We start from the raw sequence: 26,972 nt of genomic DNA on the forward strand, positions 1-26,972 counted from the left end.
GATTGAGATTCACACAGACTACACAGTGCAGTGTGCACTACACCGTGACCACTGTGAAACAGCATATGCCTTTCTCCCTTCAATACATCTTCATTAGGCATTAAAATACTTAAACGGATTAGTCACTAAATACTTGTACATTTACTGTTTGTCTATCTGTCATACATGCAAAGAATTATTTATTTATTGCTGAATCTACAGAACTATGTGACTTAAAACACAACTGAAAATATGTTGTATGCATTTAATACATTAAGAAACAATACAAGTATATACTTTATTATGATTGTATCATGTGACTTTTCCCCCTAGGATACAATTCCTAAACCATCATAACTACTGTTGTATTTTTAAGTACTTTTAAAGGCCAGTTTGTATATTCATTACATATTTATCCAAGCAGATATTTTGCTTAAATAACTGTCAATCACCAAAGAAGATGTTTAAGGTTAAACAACTACCTACTGACAAACTATCATACAGTAAAGGATATTTTTTTCTGATATAAACACTTTAATCACCTGACTTGCAAAATAATGTCAATATATATATATATATATATATATATATATATATATATATATATATATATAAATGTGTGTGTGTGTGTGTGTGTGTGTGTGTGACCAGAGTGAATGCAAGCCCTGGTGAACATCTACTTAAAAAGACATTATTTTTTTAATTTTTTACACCCTGCCCCAAAAATATTATGTCTAAAAAAAAAGGCCTTAAACCTGGGGTGGGGTGGGGGTGGGGGGGCAGCAGAATTTTGAGTGCCTAGGGCAGCACAAAACCTAAATACGCCCCTGGTTTTATGCTGACCTAAGCCAAATGACCTTAACTAAAAGACGGGAGCTAAAACCTCTGACAACACACTTGAGGGAGATGAAGATCCCCTACTGCTGGGGGTTCCCCTTCTGTTTGAAAGTCATGAGAGACAATAACACTATAACTTACAGATCACAAGAGGATCTAGACTCTTTCTGCTCCCAATTGGGGATTAAACCCCCCGAAATATCCACCACCCAAGACTCAGCTCCGGAACCTCTGGAGCAGAGACCTCAACGCCCGGAATGGAATAGAGTGACCCGTCACAAACGGAGTAAACTTGCTGACAGCAACCAGCCTCCTGTTAAGAATAAGATCACCTGAGAACTTGCTTAGTTAGGCTTGTTGTCTGGACTCTTTGGGGTTCACCCAGCAGAACGTTGATAGACCCTCATTACATATAGTAAAGCTCAGTCGTAGCGAGGGAATTAGTTTAGATGTAGACTCACTATGCAATGATACCAGTCTTAGGACCATCTTTACCCGAGAATGTTTATTTTCAAGTTAAACCCAGTTGCCATAGGACACTAGAGACTTCCTGCTATACTTGAGTTCATGGTGGTTTAGTTATGAAGTCCCAACGTTATATTGTTGTTTTTCCTAATGTTTATTTGTATCAATTAGCCGACTTGCTATCAAAAGTTGTAGCAGTCACTTTTCCCTCTTAAAAGGAGTCTCATTAGGAGACTTTCATTATGTTTATTATACATTATTTGAGATTAACCTTGCTTGAGAGGCTATGCCTCAATGTCTGTGATGTATGTAAAGATATGTTACTAATTTGTTTTTTTTTACCATTCCAGCACTGTCTTTGAAACAAGTGAGTTATTGCATACCCCTCCCCTTCCCCTTTTGCCTTGGTCCTCCTGGGCTTACAAATGCGCTGAGATTCCCGCCCATCAGGTAAGCTTTTTAACCCCTTATTGGCTATCCTTCAACACAAAACCTTACATACATGGCTTGTCAAACAGTTAATATAGTCACACAAAATGCTAAGGGGCTAAACTCGCCCACTAAGCGATCAGTCGCCTTAGCCTGGTTCAAGAAAGTAAAAGCGGATATAGTATTTGTACAGGAGACCCACTTCCCCAAAGAATCCCCTCCTACTTTCTCAAGTAGGGACTACCCATCGGGTTACTTTGCCCACAACACAAAAAAGATTGGGGCGGTGGGGATTCTCTTCCACAGAAACACTCAGTTCCAGGTCAGGAAAGTAGAGGCTGATCCTGGGGGTAGATGGATCATAGTCACAGGCCTCCTTCAAAATCGTCCACTCACTCTGACTAATGTATATGCCCCCAACTCCAAGCAAACTAATTTTTCCCCAACATTAAGCAAATTATATTATCTAATCAGATAGGGCCCTTAATACTAGCCGGGGATTTCAATCTAGCTCTTGACCCAACGCTCGACTGCTCATCAGGTCGTAGCTGTGCTCCCCCCAAGGCGCTATCAGACACAATATCTATTCTCCAACAATTAACACTAGTAGACGCATGGAGAACGAAACATCCTTCCCAACACACATATACCTTTTTCTCAAACCCCCACAGAACATACTCCCGCATCGATTATATTTTCTCTGACCAGCTTCTATACGATGTGGTAAGAGATGCTGACACAACACCTACTTCCTGGTCAGACCACGCCATGGTGTCTTTAAATTTACAATGCACAGAGACCCCTCTATCTCCTTTTGTCTGAAGACTCGACGAGTCCCTACTTAAAAATGATGACATAGCTAAGCAGCTAGCGGAAAGTATAGAAGAGTACTTCAGTCTTAACAAAACAGACGAAATTTCCCCTCACACCCTTTGGGAAGCTCATAAAACCGTGCTCAGAGGCAAATTTATCAAACATAAGGCCAGACACAGAAAACAGTATAGAACTAGCCGTGATAATATTCTACAGGCTATATGCACATTGGAGAGGCAGCACCAGGTAACCCCCTGGGACGCATCTCTTTCCACACAACTTAGACAGCGCAGAAATGAACTGAATCAGTTGCTCTATGCAGAAGCTCAGACTAGAGCTCTCTTTCTTAAGAAACTACACTTAGCCAGATCAAATAAAATAGGCCCCTCACTTGCAAAAACCCTCAGGGAACGTAAACTTAATTTGTACATTCATAAAATACTGGATGAGTCAGAGAACCAGGCGGTAAGCAGTATGTCGATTGCTGAGAACTTTCAGAAGTATTACAGTAATCTCTACAACCTTCCCCCTCCACAATCAGCGAGTACCCCTTTAGCAACCGAACAATATATCTCGGCTGCTAAACTCCCAAATATTCCCAAAGAAATAGCCGAGACTCTAGATAATCCCATTTCACCCCAGGAGGTTTTAGTAGCTATAAAATCCTTGCCGTCACACAAAAGCCCAGGCCCAGACGGCTTTTCCAACATATATTATAAACAATTCAGTAATCTACTAATCCCTCACCTGACTTCCCTATTCCAATCTATCGATGAAGGCATTCATTGGTCCAAGAGTTTCTTAGAGGCTCATATCTCTGTGATACCCAAACCCGGTAAAGACCCTACAGCAGTTAGTAACTACAGGCCAATATGCTTACTGAATTCTGATCTGAAAATCTACACCAAGGTCCTCGCCACTAGAATTAATCAAATACTCCCACAAATTATCCACGATGACCAGTCAGGTTTTATACCAAAAAGAGAGGCCCGAGACAATACCATCAGAGTTTTGCAGCTGATTGAACAGTCCAGCCGGTCGGATGTCCCCTCTATTTTAATCTCCACAGACGCTGAAAAAGCGTTCGACCGGCTGGATTGGAAGTTTCTGAAGCATAGTCTTGTGGGTTTTGGCTTCGGCCCTGTCATGATCCAAAGAATCCTTAGTTTATATACTCTCCCCTCGGCTAAGGTTAGAGTGAACGGAACGTTATCAGATTGCTTTAATATACAAAATGGTACGAGACAGGGGTGTCCCCTGTCTCCTCTCCTATTTGCCATCTCTATAGAAGTTTTAGCGTCCCATATTAGGAACAACCCTAAAATAACAGGCATACAATTATGCACCAATACTTATAAACTCACACTCTACGCGGATGATGTCCTCACCCTACTCACCCAGCCAGCTGAATCCCTGCCCCATTTACTTGAGGAGTTTGAGGCTTTTGGAAAGCACTCAAACTTTTTAATAAACACCCAGAAATCGGAAATCCTAACCTCAACATGCGAAGAGGAGAATTCAAGACCCTTCGGACCCTTTGCCAATATAGACTCCTACACGACAAAATTAAATATCTAGGGATCTACCTAACTCCATCTGTAGATAAAATATTCAAACATAATTATCTATCTCTCCTAAAGAAGATTAGGAAAGACTTTGACACATGGCAAAACAAACCAATATCCTGGTGGGGTAGGATCCAATCGGTCAAGATGACCACCCTCCCCCAGATCTTATATGTCCTCCAAGCAGCTCCAATACATCTACCTGAATCATACCTAACTCAACTGCAATCGACAATAAACACTTTTATTTGGGGGAGCATTAAGCCCCGCATCAGCAAAAGAGTCCTATTTAAGCCTGTGGGAGAAGGGGGCATGGGGGTCCCTTTTATTTCCCAATATTACAAAGTAATTGTTTTACAGAGGGTGTGGGAGTGGCATGACCGCTCCTCTACAAAGACCTGGGCCTCTATCGACTCACACTTACTAGACACTGTCTCTATTGGTCCGCTCTGCTGGATCAAACACAACTGCAGACCCACAATTGCCAGGACATCACTGACATACTCGCATATCTTTCGGACTTGGGACTCAATTAGGACTAAAAATAAGGGAATATCTTCTTATGTCTCACCATTGACCCCGGTACCAATAAATGCGGAGCTCAGTGGGGGGATATTGCCCACGGAAGCGGGCCAATTAGATATTGACCAGACAATCCCATTCACATGCCTGACTGACAAGGGAACACTGAAACACAGATCCCAATTAAAAGACACTAAAGGGGGGGTTTTCTCCCACTGGTTAAAGCATGCGCAGCTGTCTCATTTGTTGAGCTCCTCACCCCACAAGAGGGACCTTCTGAGAGAACTCTCTCGTTTCGAGAGATTTTGTCATGAGGGGATAGTACCCAGGGGGGCCCTATCGATTACTAAAAAGTTACTGGATTCTACCCTTAATTTGCCCCCCTCATCCTATGTTACCCTCTGGCAGGAGGACCTTGGCCTCCCTGTCTCTAATGAACAATGGGAAAATATATTTTATCAATCCTCCAAATCCTCATCCTCCCCCCAGAATTTTAGAAATGAACCACAAAATCCTGTACCGTTGGTACCTCACCCCAGATAGGCTCAAACGAATCTACCCGAATACTAACGCGACTTGCTGGAGGGGTTGTGGGTCCCCCGGCACGATGGCCCATATATGGTGGCATTGCCCTAAGTTGCTCCCTTTCTGGAATGACATAACAGAACACTTGAAACTCATTCTAGGTGACCAATTCTACCTATCCCCTCTCACAGCTTTATTTAGTTATAAACCAGATAAGGGGTGTAAACTTAGATGGAAACTCCTCCAATATTGCCTAAACAGTGCCAGGCTGCTTATCGCTCGTAAGTGGAAATCTTCAAAGGTGCCGACTGTGCAGGAGTGGCTACTCAACACATCTGAACTCCTTGAAGTTGAGAAATACTCATATTATAAAAACAACTCCCTATCAGTTTTTCATAATATTTTTATTTGCTCGCATTTGGCAGTGAAATGGTGGCATGAAATATACCAAAATGGGCATAAATCAATACTTTGGGTTGTCTTCTAAAACAAAATATATACATGTTAAGGGATATTCAGAGATTCCGGACAGATATCAGTGTTCCAATGTAACTAGCGCTAATTTTGAAAAAAAGTGGTTTGGAAATAGCTAAGTGCTACTTGTATTTATTGCCCTATAACTTGCAAAAAAAGCAAAGATCATGTAAACATTGGGTATTTCTAAACTCAGGACAAAATCTAGAAACTATTTAGCATGTGTGTTTTTTGGTGGTCGTAGATGTGTAACAGATTTTTGGGGTCAAAGTTAGAAAAAGTGTGTTTTTTTCAATTTTTTCCTCATATTTTATATTTTTTTTTATAGTAAATTATAAGATATGATGAAAATAATGGTATCTTTAGAAAGTCCATTTAATGGCGAGAAAAACGGTATATAATATGTGTGGGTACAGTAAATGAGTAAGAGGAAAATTACAGCTAAACACAAACACTGCAGAAATGTAAAAATAGCCATTGTCATTAAGGGTAAGAAAATTGAAAAATGGTCCGTCATTAAGGGGTTAATATTAGCCATGTGGATAACAACCCCTGAAAGAAACCCAAAGGAACCTTCAAAGTGTCTCAAAAAAACGATATTTTCAATAAAAACCGATTGCCTTGAAAGTAGTGTCAACCAGCATAAACTAGCCCTGTTATGTAAGCTTGAAATTCCATACTTAGTCTCTGAATACAGCTTACCCTTCCCTCATGGGGATATTATCAGTCTTCTCTAGCATTATCACAGTCTTGTCTAGAATAAAAAAAAGACTGAACATACCTTATTGCAGCCTAACCTGCAAACCGTTCCCCCCAACTGAAGTTTTCTTGCACTCCTCAGTCCTTTGTGGGAACAGCAGTGGATTTTAGTTACAACATGCTCGATACATTTTACAAGAGAAATGAATTTATCAGGTAAGTTCTTACATAAATTATGTTTTCTTTCATGTAATTGGCAAGAGTCCATGAGCTAGTGACGTATGGGATAGCAAATACCCAAGATGTGGAACTCCACGCAAGAGTCACTAGAGAGGGAGGGATAAAAATAAAGACAGCCAATTCCGCTGAAAAAAAAATCCACAACCCAAATCAAAAGTTTTAATCTTTATAATGAAAAAAACATAATTTATGTAAGAACTTACCTGATAAATTCATTTCTTTCATATTAGCAAGAGTCCATGAGCTAGTGACGTATGGGATATACATTCCTACCAGGAGGGGCAAAGTTTCCCAAACCTCAAAATGCCTATAAATACACCCCTCACCACACCCACAAATCAGTTTAACGAATAGCCAAGAAGTGGGGTGATAAGAAAAAAGTGCGAAAGCATAAAAAATAAGGAATTGGAATAATTGTGCTTTATACAAAAAAATCATAACCACCACAAAAAGGGTGGGCCTCATGGACTCTTGCTAATATGAAAGAAATGAATTTATCAGGTAAGTTCTTACATAAATTATGTTTTCTTTCATGTAATTAGCAAGAGTCCATGAGCTAGTGACGTATGGGATAATGACTACCCAAGATGTGGATCTTTCCACGCAAGAGTCACTAGAGAGGGAGGGATAAAATAAAGACAGCCAATTCCGCTGAAAATAATCCACACCCAAAACAAAGTTTAAATCTTATAATGAAAAAAACTGATATTATAAGCAGAAGAATCAAACTGAAACAGCTGCCTGAAGTATTTTTCTACCAAAAACTGCTTCAGAAGAAGAAAACACATCAAAAAGGTAGAATTTAGTAAAAATATGCAAAGAAAATCAAGTTGCTGCTTTGCAAATCTGATCAACCGAAGCTTCATTCCTAAACGCCCAGGAAGTAGAAACTGACCTAGCAGAATGAGCTGTAAACCTTTGAGGCAGAGTTTTACCTGACTCGACATAAGAATGATGAAACAAAGATTTCCACCAAGATGCCAAAGAAATGGCAGAAGCCTTCTGACCTTTCCTAGAACTGGAAAAGATAACAAAAAGACTAGAAGTCTTTCGGAAATTCTTAGTAGCTTCAACATGTTTCAAAACTCTAACTACATCCAAAGAATGCAGTGAACTCTCCTTAGAATTCTTAGGATTAGGACATAATGAAGGAACTACAATTTCTCTACTAATGTTGTTAGAATTCACAACCTTAGGAAAAAATTTAAAAGAAGTTTGCAACACCGCCTTATCCTGATGAAAAATCAGAAAAGGAGACTCACAAGAAAGAGCAGAAAAATTCAGAAACTTCTTCTAGCAGAAGAGATGGCCAAAAGAAACAAAACTTTCCAAGAAAGTAATTTTAAGACCAGAGAATGCATAGGTTCAAACGGAGGAGCTTGAAGAGCCCCCAGAACCAAATTCAAACTCCAAGGAGGAGAGATTGACTTAATGACAAGTTTTATACGAACCAAAGCTTGTACAAAACAATAAAAATCAGGAAAACTAGCAATCTTTCTGTAAAAAAGAACAGAAAGAGCAAAGATTTGTCCTTGTAACGAACTTGCAGACAAAACTTATCCAAAACATCCTGAAGAAACTGTCAAATTCTAGAAATTCTAAAAGAATGCCAAGAAAAATTATGAGAAAAACACCAAAAAATGCAAGTCTTCCAGACTCGATAATATATCATCCTAGATACAGAGTTACGAGCCTGCAACATAGTATTAATTACGGAGTCAGAGAAACCTCTATGACTGAGAATCAAGCGTTCAATCTCCATACCTTCAATTTAAGGATTTGAGATCCTGATGGAAAAAAAGGACCTTGTGATAAAAGGTCTGGACTTAACGGAAGAGTCCACAGATGGCATAGAGCCATCCGGACAAGATCTGCATACCAAAACCTGTGAGGCCATGCTGGAGCCACCAGCAGACTAAACGAACGCTCCTTTAGAAGATTGGAAATCACTCTTGAAAGAAGAACTAGAGGCGGAAAGATATAGACAGGATGAAACTTCCAAGGAAGTGACAATGCATCCACTGCCTCCGCCTGAGGATCCCTGGATCTGGACAGATACCTGGGAAGCTTTTTGTTTAGATGAGAAGCCATCAGATCTATTTCTGGAAGTCCCCATATTTGAACAATCTGAAGAAAAACCTGTGGGTGAAGACCATTCGCCCGGATGTAGCATTTGGCGACTGAGATAATCCGCTTCCCAATTGTCTATACCTGGGATATGAACCACAGAAATTAGACAGGAGCTGGATTTCGCCCATACAAGTATTCGAGATACTTCCTTATAGCCAGAGGACTGTGAGTCCCTCATGATGATAGACATATGCCACATTTGTGACATTGTCCGTCTGAAAACAAATGCATGACTCCCTCTTTAGAAGAGGCCACGACTGAAGAGCTCTGAAAATTGCATGGAGTTCCAAAATGTTGATTGCAAATCTCACCTCCTGAGATTCCCAAACCCCTTGTGCTGTCAGAAACACCCATACAGCTCCCCAACCTGTCAGACTTGCATCTGTTGAGATCACAGTCCAGGTTGGAAGAACAAAAGAAGCCCCCTGAACTAAACGATGGTGGTCTGTACCACATCAGAGGGTGTCTAACAATCGGTTTTAAAGATATTAAATGAGATATCTTAGTATAATCCTTGCACCACTGGTTCAGCATACAGAGCTGAAGAGGTCGCATATGAAAATGAGCAAAGGGGAACACGTCCAATGCAGCAGTCATAAATAACCTAGAATTTCCATGCATAAAGCTACCGAAGGAATAATTGAGACTGAAGGTTTCGATAAGCTGAAACCAAATTCAGACGTCTCTTGTCCGACAGAGACAGAGTCATGGACACTGAATCTATCTGGAAACCTAAAAAAGGTTACTCTTGTCTGAGGAATCAACAAACTGATTGGTTAATTGATCCTCCAACCATGTTTTTGAAGAAAACAACACTCATAAAAAGCCGGAAAGGATCTTTCCATTGAAAATGAGCAAAGGGAATTGAATCCAATGCTGTTAAAAACTTCTATGCATAAATAGCAACTGAAGGAAATAGTAGAGACTAAAGGTACCGACAGACGGAACCCAATACAAATTGTCCCTTGTCCTGATAGAGACAAAGACAGTGACATAAACCATCTGGAAACCTAAAAAAGGTGACCCTTACGTGAGGAATCAAGAACTTTTGAAAAAAGATCCTCTAAATATGTCCTGAAGAGCAAAGTGAATCATATGAGATTCTGCATCCTCAGGAAATAATCTGAATGAAAACAGAAAAATATGCATTTATTGTATCTAATGAAAACAAATAATGCTATCAGCGACCATAAAAAGGCAGAATAGTTGGAATAAAACTCCAAAACCCAGTTCCTAAAAAAGGAACTGGAAGAAATACCCCAGAAGATTCCAGGTCTGAGCAGCGCTTGAACCCCATGGGTGCCCAGCCATGCTTCAACAGTACCCAGAATATATAGGACAGGAACACACTTAAAGAAAGTGTTAGCCTTACTGGAATAAAATCAAAGAAATTTGGACAAAATAGAACCAAAATAAATTTCAAAGAAGTCTTAACCTGCCCCTTACCAGCCAAGCTGGAATACGGCACGTACATCGCAATATTAGGGAGCTGATTTGAACCCCAATTATAAACATGTTACTTGGGAAAGAACTCAGGAAATCGTTCCTTAATAAGAACAACCAAACTAGTATAAGCTTAAAGTTTAGTCTTAGAACTCAATCTTGAAGCCCAGAGTAACAGTTAAGAATTGAATCCAAATATAAAAATAACTGATTATCTCAGAACAAAAGAAATATGGATTTTCTTTTTTTTTTTAAAAATTACAAAATTCTTCTAGCTAAAATAGCTAAAGACATAGATTAACCCTCATTTGCGAATATATTCAATAAAAAGAAGACACAAATGAAATCATTAGCATGATAGTCCAGTTTAAAGGACCAGTTAAAACAGAGGACTTGCAAAATGCAAAACAACAAGGCAAATGCAACAGCACCTAGTCTAGTAAATGTTGTCCCTTTAACAATGCTAAAATAAATCATAATCTGATACTTGATCTTAAAGTAAACAGAAAAAATGAAGCAATTGCAATATCACAGGACCAAGAAAAGTACCTGAAACTAAATAATTTTCCATAAATAAGATACAACTATATAAAGGAAAACAAATACTATTTTGCTATAGAAACAATAGCATAATTAGTAGGAGTAGAGATAGCCCCAATAAATTGGAGAACCCTCCAAATTGAATTTAACTGCTGGCAAAGAATATAGTTTAAAACCTTTAAAGAAGGAAAAAGAGAATTCTCAGCCTATTCCATTCCCTAGTATGGGGAATTGGAAAGAAAACCTCTGAAATCACAGAAGAATAAAAATGCAGAAATAATGTCAGCTAGTCTTAAAGAACTAGTTACCTTAATATCCAAAATAATCAACACCTCTTCAACAAAGAACAAATGTACTTTAATAAAAAAATTATAAAAAAGGAGATTTGTTAGTGTCAATATCTGATGAAGAAAATTTCTGAAAGAGAAAAAAACATCATCAGAGAAGGATAAATCAGTATGTTGTTGGTCATTTGAAACTTCCATAATAAAAAAAGAAGTGGAAAAAGACCTAAAAATTGTATTAGAAGGCACAAAGTCAGACAAAGCCTTAATCAGAAAAAATATTTCTTATAAATCTTCTAAACATTTCTTGTACTTAGGAAATGTAAAAAGCATAAATACTAATGGAATCTGCATGTAAAAGTATATCATAAAAACTTATTACAAACCATAGCTAAAGATAAACATTTATAACATTTAAAATAAATGAACTTAGCTTTGGTAGAACTGAAACTCAGTTACGCATTTTTCCAGAAGTGGCTTCTGACTCAGGGCCAAACGTAGACATCTTGCAATATGTAATAGAAAGAACAACATATAAAGCAAAATTGATCAAATTCCTTAAATGACAGTTTCAGGAATGGGAAAAAAATGCTAGTGAGCAAGCTTCTAGCAACCAGAAGCAATAATTAATGAGACTTAAATAATGTGGAGACAAAAGTGACGCCCATATTTTTTAGCGCCAAAAAAAGACGCCCACATTATTTGGCGCCTAAATGCTTTTGGCGCCAAAAATGACGCCACATCCGGAACACCGACACTTTTGGCGCAAAAAACATCAAAAAATGACGCAACTTCCGGCGACACGTATGACGCCGGAAACAGAAAAAAAAATTTGCGCCAAAAAAAGTCAGCGCCAAGAATGACGCAATAAAATGAAGCATTTTCAGCCCCCGCGAGCCTAACAGCCCACAGGGAAAAAAGTCAAATTTTAAGGTAAGAAAAAAATGATTTATTCATATGCATTATCCCAAATATGAAACTGACTGTCTGAAATAAGGAATGTTTGAACATCCTGAGTCAAGGCAAATAAATGTTTGAATACATATATTTAGAACTTTATATAAAAGTGCCCAACCATAGCTTAGAGTGTCACAGAAAATAAGACTTACTTACCTCAGGACACTCATCTACATGTAGTAGAAAGCCAAACCAGTACTGAAACGAGAATCAGTAGAGGTAATGGTATATATATAAGAGTATATCGTCGATCTGAAAAGGGAGGTAAGAGATGAATCTCTACAACCGATAACAGAGAACCTATGAAATAGACCCCGTAGAAGAAGATCTTGAATTCAAACAGGCAATACTCTCCTCACATCCCTCTGACATTCACTGCACGCTGAGAGGAAAACCGGGCTCCAACCTGCTGCGGAGCGCATATCAACGTAGAATCTAGCACAAACTTACTTCACCACCTCCATAGGAGGCAAAGTTTGTAAAACTGATTTGTGGGTGTGGTGAGGGGTGTATTTATAGGCATTTTGAGGTTTGAGAAACTTTGCCCCTCCTGGTAGGAATGTATATCCCATACGTCACTAGCTCATGGACTCTTGCTAATTACATGAAAGAAAACTGAAATTATAAGCAGAAGAATCAAACTGAAACAGCTGCCTGAAGTACTTTTCTACCAAAAACTGCTTCTGAAGAAGAGAAAACATCAAAATGGTAGAATTTAGTAAAAGTATGCAAAGAAGACCAAGTTGCTGCTTTGCAAATCTGATCAACAGAAGCATCATTCTTAAAAGCCCAGGAAGTAGAAACTGACCTAGTAGAATGAGCCGTAATCCTCTGAGGCGGGGGCTTACCCGACTCCAAATAAGCATGATGAATCAAAAGCTTTAACCAAGACGCCAAAGAAATGGCAGAAGCCTTCTGACCTTTCCTAGAAAGAGAAAAGATAACAAATAGACTAGAAGTCTTTCTGAAATCTGAAGCTCTTACCACATCCAAAGAATGTAAAGATCTTTCCAAAGAATTCTTAGGATTAGGACACAACGAAGGGACAACAATTTCTCTACTAATGTTGTTGGAATTCACAACTTTAGGTAAAAATTTAAATGAAGTCCGCAAAACCACCTTATCCTGATGAAAAATCAGAAAAGAAGACTCACAAGAAAGAGCAGATAATTCAGAAACTCTTCTGGCCGAAGAGATGGCCAAAAGGAACAATACTTTCCAAGAAAGTAATTTAATGTCCAATGAATGCATAGGCTCAAACGGAGGAGTCTGTAAAGCCCTCAAAACCAAATTAAGACTCCAAGGAGGAGAAATTGGCTTAGTAACAGGCTTGATACGAACCAAAGCCTGTACAAAACAATGAATATCAGGAAGATTAGCAATTTTTCTGTGAAATAGAACAGAAAGAGCAGAGATTTATCCTTTCAATGGAACTTGCAGAGAAACCCTTATCCAAACCATCCTGAAGAAACTGTAAAATTCTCGGAATTCTAAAAGAATGCCAAGAGAATTTATGAGAAGAACACCATGAAATGTAAGTCTTCCAAACTCGGTAATAAATCTTTCTAGACACAGATTTGCGAGCCTGCAACATAGTGTTAATCACTGAGTCAGAGAAACCACTATGACTAAGCACTAGGCGTTCAATCTCCATACCTTCAAATTTAATGATTTGAGATCCTGATGGAAAAATGGACCTTGAGATAGAAGGTCTGGCCTTAACAGAAGTGGCCAAGGTTGGCAACTGGACATCCGAACAAGATCCGCATTCCAAAACCTGTGTGGCCATGCTGGAGCCACCAGCAGTACAAATGAATGCTCCATTATGATTTTGGAAATCACTCTTGGAAGAACTAGAGGCAGAAAGACATAAGCAGGTTGATAATTCCAAGGAAGTGACAACGCATCCACTGCTCCTGCCTGAGGATCCCTGGACCTGGACAGATACCTGGGAAAATTCCACAATTGAGAAAAAACCCAGACCGGCTCCAGGGCAATGATAAAAGGAGAATGTTTATTGAGTACTTTAAAAGCGTGTAACACATCAGATATAAACAAACAATCCAAGCGAGCCAAAAATCAGGCAGACTACAGCAGCAGAAGTAGTTTACTTCTTGACAATAAAGTTAGGCGCAAGACAGCTAACGAAGTAGAAGAAAATAAGGTAACATTCGTTACAAACTACAGCAACCAGTATAACAGTGTCTGTAGTATAATTAGGAAACATTTGCCTATCTTGTTTGCTGACAATAAGTTAAAACCTTTAATCAAACAAGGATGTAGGTTCTCCTATAGGCGAGGTGTTACAATAGGCAACATTTTATCTCCAACTAAACTTCCTTCAATTACTACAGGAGTGGGCAGTTCATGGCTTACCCACAGGGGCACTTTTAGATGTGGAAGAAATAAGTGTAAAGCTTGTGAGCATATCATGATTACTGATAAATTCTCTTCCTGTGTAACAGGGAAAGAATATGATACACTCCAATGTTTAAACTGTTCAATGAATTACATTGTTTATTTAGTCACATGTGTAGAAAACAGTACGTCGGTCTCACCACCAGGGAGGTGAGGTCGAGAATTAGGGAGCATCTCAACAACATTGAGAATGAGAGAGATTGTTCAGCACTTGCCTCTCACTTTATATTTGACCACAATAAAAATGTGAGCTCTCTAAGGTGGCAGGCAATTGAAAGGTTGTTACCCCCGAAAAGAGGGGGTGACAGAGAAAAGATTCTCTATCGACGAGAAGCATTTTGGATCTTCTCGTTGAAGACACGGATTCCTATGGGTTTCAACTCAACCTTTGACTTGATAAATCATTGGGAGTGAAATAAAATTTAATCAATTAATGTCGGAATACACCTTGTATTTTTGCATAAGCATACAATATATTTGCTCCTTAGATCTATATCAGCAGGTCCAGTGGTTTATTCCAGTGCTAGGAGTGAGTTCTGCGGTCAATGATGTAACTACTTATGATTATTATGTATATCATCTAATAGTCGTTATTATTATCTCCATTGTGTATCTAATATTAGTATTGTTTTATTGTAAAATTACTATTGCTTCCTTAAAGTTGTATCTAGCGGTAACAAATACCATGGCACAGAGAACTAATAAGCAGGTAGTACAATCCCTTGGCTTGGAGTGCATACCCTTTATAAGGCTATAAGTTTAATTTTATTTAAGACAGTGGCTATGGTTTAAAATCGCTGCCCAATATGAAATTGAATTGAACCAAATTATTCTTTAGTTACGGCATATTATATATGGATAGGTCATAAATGTTAGTATTTTATAAACATTTTGCACCCCATGTCACCGCTAGTCTGGTTTCATTATTATCTATGTATCTCTATACATTTAGATGGATGTTAGGTTAACTATTTTAGCTTGGTCAGCCTGATATGTATGAGTTTGGTAAATCATACAGTATATAGTATGAAGATTTGAATAAGTGTACAGATTTGGCTTAGTGCTTAATTAAGGCAGTATGAGGGTAAACAAATATTGCACTATGTTTGAGATATAAATATAATAAATAAGGAGTTTTTGTAAAAACTAGGCGAGTATATTTAAATTCTAGTGCACCCTAATGTGAAAAATAATAGTAAAAGACAACTTTGGGCAGTGGATAAATGCCAAGATACTGCTGGACTATGCTGACCGATCATAACATTATGTTTAACATCAATCTTTGTAACTAAAAATCAGCATCTGAATGTATTCAATGTGGCAAACCGAAGTTCATAAAGTGTTAAAGGTTAAGCAGTATGCGAAGGGCGTACACCTGTGTTTATACCTATTTAAGGTATCACTAAACCCCATGACGGTAACTATGACTAAGGGTAACACCTGAAACGCGTCAGTGATGTCAACGGGGTCAGGTTGTAGCCCTTACACACTATTTAAGTTGGTAGTAGCTGTTTGGATTAATTGTTTATATCTTATGTGTTACACGCTTTTAAAGTACTCAATAAACATTCTCCTTTTATCATAGCCCTGGAGCCGGTCTGGGTTTTTTCTCAATTGTGGAATTTTGGCGTTCATTAAGGATACCCATAGGGCACCTTTGGAGCAAGAGATGGGGGAGAAAAGGAGATCACGGAAAAGATACACTCAGCAGTGGGACGGCAGTTTGGCTCAGCAGACAGGATCCTGGGTGAGCCGACATTTAACTATACACAGAGGTAAGACAGAGAAGACAGACCCTATCCAACAGTGTGTAGTTACTACACATGTTTATTATCAACATAAGGCTGTTGGATACTGATGATATATACAAGGACATTGTTATGTTTATATATACATAAAGGCTGAAGACCGCTGTAAAATTGTGGAAACGTTATATATCTGACAACTATTATCTTGTCCAGCATGTCCGGATTACGCTGCTTCTTGCATAGCAAACTGTGTGTGTGGAGTTTCGTTAGATACCTGGGAAGTTTCCTGTTTAGATGAGAAGCCATCAGATCTATTTCTGGAAACCCCCACATCTGAACAATCCGAAGAAACACATCTGGGTGAAGAGACCATTCTCCCGGATATAAAGTCTGGCGACTGAGATAATCGGCTTCCCAATTGTCTATACCTGGACCACCTCCATAGGAGGCAAAGTTTGTAAAACTGAATTGTGGGTGTGGTGGGGTGTGTATTTATAGGCATTTTGAGGTTTGGGAAACTTTGCCCCTCCTGGTAGGAATGTATATCCCATACGTCACTAGCTCATGGACTCTTGCCAATTACATGAAAGAAATAGGAGATGGGGAAAAAAGGAATACCTGGTCTCTCCCATTCCTTGGAAATAATCTTCAAAGTTCGCTTAGGCACTGGAAAAACGTCTGAGTAAGAAGGAACTGCAAAATATTTGTCCAATTTACTCTACTTCACAGGAGCGACTACTACTGTAGAGTCACAGTCGTCTAAAAGTTACCAAAAAAGAAGCACAAAAGTCAGCCGTAGGCAACCAGAACTTGATTTGAAGTAGTTTATTGTAATGTTAAGTAACACACATTACAAGGCCTATTAAGTGAAATGGCTGGCAGCACCAGTCAAGGATTACAAAAGGTCAGACGCGTTTCCTAATGTGTGAAGCACATAATCCTCAGTGATCCTGAGGATTTACCATCGGACCCCCAACCACCAAGACAAAAGTGGACTACAGTAATTAGGAAATGCAAAATGGCCCCCACTGCTCCCCACCGCGGACCCTCCTTGACAACTGGCCTCAATCAACTAGGATCCAAGATTGACTGTTTGACACCAGCATGTAAAGCGGCTTAGCCGCTCCGAACTAGAACCTTCTTTGATTCAAAAGACCGAGTCTTAATGACTCCCTCTACACAATTAAAGAGACAGGAGAATACCGGTTTTCCTCCCATACTATGGCTAATTCAATATGTACCATCATGGACAGGACTTTTACAAACAGATTTGAAGTCCCTCCCGATACAAATATTATGTAAGCCCTAATTGGGGAACAGTAGTGATTCTAGATTACTGCTACCCTCCCCCCCCCCCCCCTTAGTCTAGCAGGAAGCTGAATAATCCTCCTAATCCTGTGTACAATTGTTGTTAATGATAGTTGTTATAGTTTATGATTTGTTTAGTTATATATTTCATTGTTTGATATTCTGTTTTGGAATCTCTGCAAGGTATGGATCAGCTCACTGGTGTACATCACCTATAGGTCACAACTCTAACATGCCTCACTGTCCTCTGGGACCCTCCACAACCACAAATCCTGGCAGCAGTATATGGCATCTCACTACGGTAAGAAACGTCTAACTTAATAGCAAATCCCCCCACACAAAATAGACATGACTCCTAGACCAGTAGTAATAGTCTCCCAAAATGCTAAAGGCTTAAACTCGCCTACTAAAAGGTCAGTTGCATTACATTGGTTTGCCAAGCAAAGGTGTTCCGTTGTATTTGTTCAGGGGAGACACTTCCCTCGGGCAAATTAACCCAAATTCTCTAATAAACACTTTCCGCTGTTTCTTTAGCTGACACGAAAAAAAAAAAAATGGGGTGGGTATGACCTGCACACCTCCCTACCATTTAAACTGCTTCACACCACTTCAGATAAGGAGGGTAGAGTATTAATCCTGGTAGGCCTCTTACACAATAGGCCAATCAATTTAATGTGTATGCCCCTAACAAAAATAAGAGCAGATTTTATAATAAACTCAGGTCAATGATACGGGAATCACGTAAGGGCACGGTGGTGATGGGAGGGGATTTGAATGTCATTTTGGATCCCCACACTAGACTCCACATCCTCAAACACAAACAACTCGCCGCGTCCCCCTAAAGCAACATACATATGTCTTAAACAATCAGGGTTAGTAGACACTTGGAGGGCGCAACACCCCACACAACGTTATTGATTATTTGTTCCTTGACTAGTCTAGCTTCTCCTTACTGATAGAAACTGATATTACACCAACTGCATGGTCAGATCATTCTATGGTTTCCTTGAAATTAAACTGGCCTGATTCCCCAATCCACCCTTTTATATGGAGACACATACCTACTACATCACCCCCGACAGCACAAAAGCTAACAGCTACCCTAGTTGAGTATTTTAACCTAAATGCAGTGCAGGAGACTCATCCACTCTTTGTGTGGGAGGCTCATAAAGCAGTGTTCCGTGGCGAAAGCATAAAACACAAGGCATATATTGAAAAACAGCATAATACCCTACTTAATACACTTACTAGCAGACTACATGATTTAGAGATACAGCACAAACACTCTCCCTCAGACAGAGCCACTTTAGCAGCTTTAACCACCACAAGAAAAGAGCTTAGAACTTTGTTTTACTCAGAGGCCCAGAGGAGAGCACTGCAACTCCGGAAAAAATACTTTTATGAAGGGAACCGCTCAGGCAGAATTCTCGCAAACACCTTAAGAGACAGAAAAACTCACACATATATTCATAAGCTTACAACCAGGCAAGAACACATCATAGACAGCAAAGCCATAGCTGCTCATTTCCGAACCTACTACCAGCAATTATATAACCTACCCACAAATACCTCCCAAGACCACACGCAAAACATGATAGCATACATAGACGCAGCAGACCTGAATAAACTATCACAGGCACAAGCGACAGACTTGGAAGTGCCTATAACCTTAACAGAGATCATAAAGGCCATTAAAGGTCTCCCTGCAGGCAAGAGCCCAGGACCTGACTGACTTCCTAACCAATATTACAAAGCTCACAGTTCAATATTAGCCCCACGCCTTCTTAAACTTTTTAATTCCCTGGATGAAGGTGCGCAACTCTCCAATGACTCACTAACAGCCCATATATCGGTAATCTTGAAGCCAGACAAGCCGCAGGACGACCCGGGCAGCTATAGGCCCATATCGCTACTCAACACTGACATTAAGATATTAGGGAAAATCTTAGCTAACCGTTTAAATTCTGTTCTTAATGACATTGTGCGTACCAATCAAGTGGTCTTTGTCCCTGGCCGGGAGGCCAGTGACAACACACTTAGAGCTCTGACCCTTATAGAATATGCCAAGAGCCACAACATAGAGTCAGTGCTGATGGCCATAGATGCCGAAAAGGCATTTGACCGGACAGATTGGCAATTCCTTTTAGAGACCCTAAAAAACAATTTTTAGCTTATACTCACACCCAAATGCGAAAGTAAAAGTTAATAGCACTTTGTCAGACACACTACCTATCTGCAACGGCACACGCCAGGGATGTCCCCTATCACCAATTCTGTTTATCTTGATGGAGGTTTTAACCTCATGTGCGCAAGAACCCGAAAATCAAGTGGATATCATTTGGCCATCAAACCTACAAAATCGCTGCATATGCAGACGACCTATTCTCCATTTCCTCCCGTTCACAACCGTGCCAGAGATATTAACAGAACTAGACAGATTCGTACAATACTCCAACTTTCTTGTTAAACTAAAATCTGAATCATAACTTTATCAGACACCCAATTCCAATCCCTGTCCAAAATATGCCCACTAAAATTAAAAAACGACAGAGTCAAGTACCTGGGGATATACTTATCTCCCAATCAGACGACACTCTTTGACAAAAACTATAGTACTTTACTCATTAACACGCAGCGAGACCTCAAGACATGGACAAATAAACCATTGTCCTGGTGGGGTCGGATCCAGGCTATAAAAATGACCACACTCCACAGAATTATATACATTCTACAGGCTTTACCAATGCACATACCCCGGTGGAACATGACCCGACTCCAAAACAGTCTTAATTCGTTCGTATAGGGAAAGAGTAAATAGGGATACAATGTACAGATCGACTGCAGACTGAGGACTAGGTTTACCTAAAATTGAAGAGTACTACCTTGCAGTTACCTTGGGTTCTAGATTGGCACAAGAAACAGGAATGCAAGGCATGGGTCACACTAGACTCACACATACTCAAAGCACCCCTAGTGCACGCCTTATGCTGGGTGCCGAATGACCTAAGACCTCCACAGTGCCGACAGATATACACAGACACTTATTAAAACTGGGATCATATAATAGCTACCAGATCGCACATTTCCACCGACAGGTCCCCCCTTTACCCAATCGTGCTGAGCGTAGAGATGGTGGGTGGCCTTGACAAGGGATTCCAAAGCCTTTCTGAATGGGACTATACTATCCCATTATTCAATTTTACTGAGGCAGGTAAACTCCTGGAAAGGGATAAGCTGACCAATGTAGCTAGTGGTAGATTTACCAACTGGCTGAAATACGCACAATTACACCACTTCGTACACACCTCTCCATTCAAAGCAGACCTACTGAGAACACCTACCGCATTTGAATTAATATGCCATGGAGGGATTATACCGAGGGGAACACTCTTGTTATCCCGTAAGCTCCTAATTAGGAATTCTAGTGACACCCTGCCACCGTATACAGCTAAATGGAGCTTAGACTTAGCTACTCACATAGAAGATAATTGGGCCAATATTTTTAAGTCTATCAAAAAATCCTCGACATCACCTGAAATATTAGAACTTAATTCTAAAATTCTTCTACGGTGGTATCTGACCCTGTCAATGCTGAGCAGTATTTACCCAAACACGTCTGATAGGTGCTGGCGTGGTTGTGGAGGGCATGGTAGCTTGATACATATGTGGTGGCAGTGCACTAGAGTTCGCCCACTCTGGAAAGTAGTAGAACACTTCAAACAGAGCATCTCAGCTGAACTCACATTGAACCCAAACATTGCCCTATTGAACGATCTGCCCAAATTGACATGCCGCCTAAAATTACTAGTGTTACAAATAAGCCTTAAAGGACCAGTAAACACAGTAGATTTGCATAATCAACAAATGCAAGATAAGACAATACAATAGCATTTTCTCTGAATTTCAATTGAGTAATAGATTTTTTTCTAACACATTTCAAAGTAACGTATATTTCCACTCCCCCTGTACCATGTGATAGCAATCAGCCAATCACAAATGCATATACGTATAGTCTGAGTTCTTGCACATGCTCAGTAGGAGCTGGTGACTCAAAAAGTGTAAATATAAAAGACTCTGCACATTTTTCTTTTAATGGAAGTAAATTGGAAAGTTGTTTAAAATTACATGCTGTATCTGAATCATGAAAATTTAATAAAACCTGAGTGTCCCTTTAACAGTGCGAGGAAGCTAATAGCCCGTCATTGGAAAAAAACCTTTCGTTTTATCTAAGACAATGTGGCTGGAGGAAGTAGAAGAGCAGTTTACCTTCGAACAATATGGCTACCTATGTCGTAATAAAAGATACCTTTTTAAATGCCAAGCTCATTTGGCAGGAATCTCTCCATACTACAGCTGCCGTGCTTGCCACACAGGCCACTCACCCCCCTCCCTCGGCCCCCTGAAATGAAGACCGTAGCTATGCTAACGCTCCAGTGGTTATCAAATAGACAAGACAACCATCACTTTATATACATTTTACACACACAGCAGCAAGTGCTAGATAGGTGCTTACCTTGCAGATAATAGAACACACTGTGTTATTGTGATCTCTTGTATTAGGATTTAAATTTGAACCTGAAGATATCTTGCAGAATCGAAATATTTGATTATCAAAATGTTTGTTTACCTGTTATATAATTTTAGTTTTTCTTTTTTTCTGATAAGCCGGGAATATAGCTAGCTTATGTTCCGTCTGATTTAGTAAACGACTTGTTTGTCTGGCCCTCCATGGAACCACACGAAAAATCTATATAAAGGACATTGACTATCTGCTCACATAGCAAATGAGTATATGGACATCAACTTCAAAATGTTATTATGCTCCTTTGTGGTCTACTCTAATGTTGATGTTCTTAATGTTTGTATTGTCAATATCTAAGTTTTCAATAAAAACAATAATAATAAAAAAAAAAAAACTAAAATCTGACACCTATACACCTCAGCAACTCTGCTGAGGTGCCTAACTGCCACCAGACTCGCTCCCTGACCGGAACACTTGATGTCTCTTTATAGATTAAAAAAACGATCCGGACACTCAGGAGCCCACAAACTCTACAACCGCTTGCCTGATTTTTCAGAAAGTCATGCGGTAGTAGAGCTACATGAGCAACATCCACTTCTGTCTGCTTAAAACTGTGCAGTAAACTTACAGCAGCGCACAAAAATGTGGCCCCACCCATTGTGGGCGTAACTTCCCCAAACACATTACCCAACGGAGCAAATATAAATGAGGAACCGTAACCCCCATGTAAAAAAAAAAGCCAAAACATTCTTTTCAGACTACCTTTCACAGAAAAATCTTATAAGAGACTACAAGCTTTCTCCCAGCCCCAGTGCCTGTACTCGTAGCTGTCCAAACTGAACACTCCATACAAGAGGGATTAATGTCCCCACATAAGCCCATGAGTCTAATGCAAACTTCAAATAAAGTTTAAAAACATAATTTATGCTTACCTGATAAATTACTTTCTCTTGCGGTGTATCCAGTCCACAGATTCATCCTTACTTGTGGGATATTCTCATTCCCTACAGGAAGTGGCAAAGAGAGCACACAGCAAAGCTGTCCATATAGCTCTCCCTCTAGCTCCGCCCCCCAGTCATTCGACCGACGGTTAGGAGAAAAAGGAGAAACCATAGGGTGCAGTGGTGACTGTAGTTTAAACAAGAAATTTTAACCTGACTTAATTGCCAGGGCGGGCCGTGGACTGGATACACCGCAAGAGAAAGTAATTTATCAGGTAAGCAAATTCTGTTTTCTCTTGCAAGGTGTATCCAGTCCACGGATTCATCCTTACTTGTAGGATACCAATACCAAAGCTTTAGGACACGGATGAAGGGAGGGAACAAGACAGGTAACGGAAGGCACCACTGCTTGCAAAACCTTTCTCCCAAAAATAGCCTCCGAAGAAGCAAAAGTATCGAATTTGTAAAATTTGGCAAAAGTATGCAGTGAAAACCAAGTCGCTGCCTTACAAATCTGTTCAACAGAAGCCTCATTCTTGAAAGCCCATGTGGAAGCCACAGCTCTGGTGGAATGAGCTGTAATTCGTTCAGGAGGCTGCTGCCCAGCAGTCTCATAAGACCTCTCCTCTTACCAGAATAAACGACAAACAAGGATGATGTTTGTCTGAAATCTTTAGTTGCTTGTAAATAGAATTTCAAAGCACGGACCACATCAAGATTGTGTAAAAGCCGTTCCTTCTTAGAAGCTGGATTAGGACACAGGGAAGGAACAATAATTTCCTGGTTAATATTCTTATTAGAAACCACCTTAGGAAGAAAACCAGGTTTGGTACGCAAAACTACCTTATCTGCATGGAACACCAGATAGGGTGAATTACACTGAAAAGCAGACAATTCTGAAACTCTTCGAGCAGAAGATATAGCTACCAAAAACAAAACTTTCCAAGATAATAACTTAATATCTATGGAATGTAAAGGTTCAAACGGAACCCCTTGAAGAACTGAAAGAACTAAATTTAGACTCCATGGAGGAGCCACAGGTCTATAGACAGGCTTGATTCTGACTAAAGCCTGTACAAAACGCTTGAACGTCTGGTACTTCTGCCAGACGCTTTTGTAAAAGGATAGACAGAGCGGATATCTGTCCATTAAGGAACTAGCTGACAAACCTTTCTCCAATCCTTCTTGGAGAAAAGACAATATCCTTGGAATCCTAATCTTACTCCACGAGTAACCCTTGGATTCACACCAAAAAAAGATATTTCCGCCATATCTTATGGTAAATTTTCCTGGTGACAGGCTTTCTAGCCTGGATCAGAGTATCTATGACTGATTCAGAGAAACCACGCTTGGATAGAATTAAGCGTTCAATCTCCAAGCAGTCAGCTGCAGAGAAACTAGATTTGGATGCTTGAATGGACCCTGTATTAGAAGATCCTGCCTCGTTGGCAGTGTCCATGGTGGGACAGATGACATGTCCACTAGGTCTGTATACCAAGTCCTGCGTGGCCACGCAGGCGCCATCAGAATTACCGAAGCCTTCTCCTGTTTGATTCTGGCTACCAGCCGAGGGAGAAGGGGAAACTGTGGAAAGACATAAGCTAGACTGAAGGACCAAGGCGCTACCAGAGCATCTATCAATGCCGCCTTGGGGTCCCTGGACCTGTAAAGAGGAAGTTTGGTGTTCTGACGAGACACCATCAGATCCAATTCTGAAATGCCCCATAGCTGGGTCAGCTGGGCAAAAACCTCTGAGTGGAGTTCCCACTCCCCCGGGTGAAAAGTCTGACGACTTAGGAAATCCGCTTCCCAGTTGTCTACTCCTGGGATGTGAATTGCAGATAGATGGCAAGAGTGATCCTCTGCCCACCTGATTATTTTGGTTACTTCCTTCATCGCTAAGGAACTCTTTGTTCCTCCCTGATGATTGATGTATGCTACAGTCGTGATGTTGTCCAACTGAAATCTGATGAATTTGGCCGCCGCTAGCTGAGGCCATGCCTGGAGCGTGTTGAATATCGCTCTCAGTTCCAAAATGTTTATCGGGAGAAGAGACTCTTCCCGAGACCATAGGCCCTGAGCTTTCAAGGAGTCCCAGACCGCACCCCAGCCTAACAGACTGGCGTCGGTCATTACAATGATCCACTCCGGTCTGCGGAAGCACATTCCCTGAGACAACCACCAGAGAAGAAAATCTCTGGTCTTCTGGTCCAGTTAGATTTGAGGAGACAAATCTGCATAATCCCCATTCCACTGTTTGAGCATGCACAATTGCAGTGGCCTGAGATGAATTTGAGCAAAAGGGACCACGTCCATTGCTGCTATCATTAATCCGATTACCTCCATGCACTGAGCTACAGATGGCCGAGGAATGGAATGAAGAGCTCGGCAAGTAGTTAAAAGCTTTAACCTTCTGACCCCTGTCAGAAATATTTTCATTTCTACCGAGTCTATTAGTGTTCCCAGGAAGGGAACCCTTGTGAGTGGGGACAGAGAACTTTTTTCGGTGTTCACCTTCCACCCGTGAGACCTTAGAAAGGCCAGAACAATCTCCGTATGAGCCTTGGCTCTGGGAAAACATGATGCCTGTATTAAGAGGTCGTCCAGATAAGGTGCTACTGCAATGCCCCGCGGTCTTAGTACCGCTAGAAGGGACCCTAGCACCTTTGTGAAAATTCTGGGAGTGGTGGCCAACCCGAAGGGAAGGGCCACGAACTGGTAATGCTTGTCCAGAAAGGCAAACCTTAGGAACTGATGGTGATCTTTGTGGATAGGAATATGAAGGTACGCATCCTTTAGATCCACAGTAGTCATATATTGACCTTCCTTGATCATCGGTAAGATTGTCCGAATGGTCTCCATTTTGAATGATGGAACTCTGAGGAATTTGTTTAGAATTTTTAGATCCAGGATTGGCCTGAAAGTTCCTTCCTTTTTGGGAACCACAAACAGGTTTGAGTAAAAACTTAGCTAATTGCAAAGCGGCAACTGTGATAGAATTAGCCAGCTTTAATGCCTTAATTCTATCCATAATTTCATCGTATGAGGTCTCCGTCTGGAGCGACTCCTCCAGTGCCTCAAACCAAAAGGCCGCTGCAGTAGTTACAGGAATAATGCAGGCAATAGGTTGGAGAAGGAAACCTTGTTGAACAAATATTTTCTTTAGTAAACCTAATTTTTTGTCCATAGGATCTTTGAAAGCACAACTGTCTTCAATTGGTATGGTTGTGCGCTTGGCTAGTGTTGAAACTGCCCCCTCTACCTTAGGGACTGTCTGCCACGCGTCCCGCCTGGGATCAGTTATGGGGAACATTTTCTTAAAGATAGGGGGGGAACAAAATGTACACCTGGTCTCTCCCACTCCCTTGCAACAATATCCGCCACCCTCTTAGGGATTGGAAACGCATCAGTGTATACAGGGACTTCTAGCTATTTGTCCATTTGACACAATTTCTCTGGGACCACCATAGGGTCACAATCATCCAGAGTTGATAAAACCTCCCTAAGCAATACGCGGAGGTGTTCCATTTTAAACGCTAGTGAATCTGATTCTGCCCGCTGAGTAACTTTTCCTGAGTCAGAAATTTCTCCCTCAGACATTACATCCCTCACCCCTACTTCAGAGTGTTGTGAGGGTACATCAGATAAACCTCCCAAAGCTTCCGACTGCTCCTCATCTGTTCTCAAGACAGAGCTATCGCGCTTTTTAGGGAAAACTGGCAGTTTGGATAGAAAGGTCGCAAGGGAATTATCCATGACTGTCGCAAGTTGTTGCAATATAATAGGTGCCAATGCACTAGAGGTACTAGGTATCGCTTGAGCGGGCGTAACTGGTGATGACACATGGGGAGAGGAAGGCGGACTATCCTCATTACCTTCAGTCAAAGAATAATCAATGGCTATATTTTTAAGTGACACAATATGATCTTTAAAGTGTATAGACACATTAGTGCACTTGGGACACATTTTGAGTGGGGGTTCCACCATGGCTTCTGAACACATAGAGCAAGGCTTTTCCTTAGTGTCAGACATGTTTAACAGATTAGTATTATACACAAGCAGGCTTGGAAAAACACTTTATCAAGTAAAAAACACAATTTGCAATAAATGGTACTGTGCCTTTAAGAAAATAA

This window comes from Bombina bombina, chromosome 4 (genome assembly GCF_027579735.1).
Source record: "Bombina bombina isolate aBomBom1 chromosome 4, aBomBom1.pri, whole genome shotgun sequence".
Taxonomy (NCBI): Eukaryota; Metazoa; Chordata; class Amphibia; order Anura; family Bombinatoridae; genus Bombina; species Bombina bombina.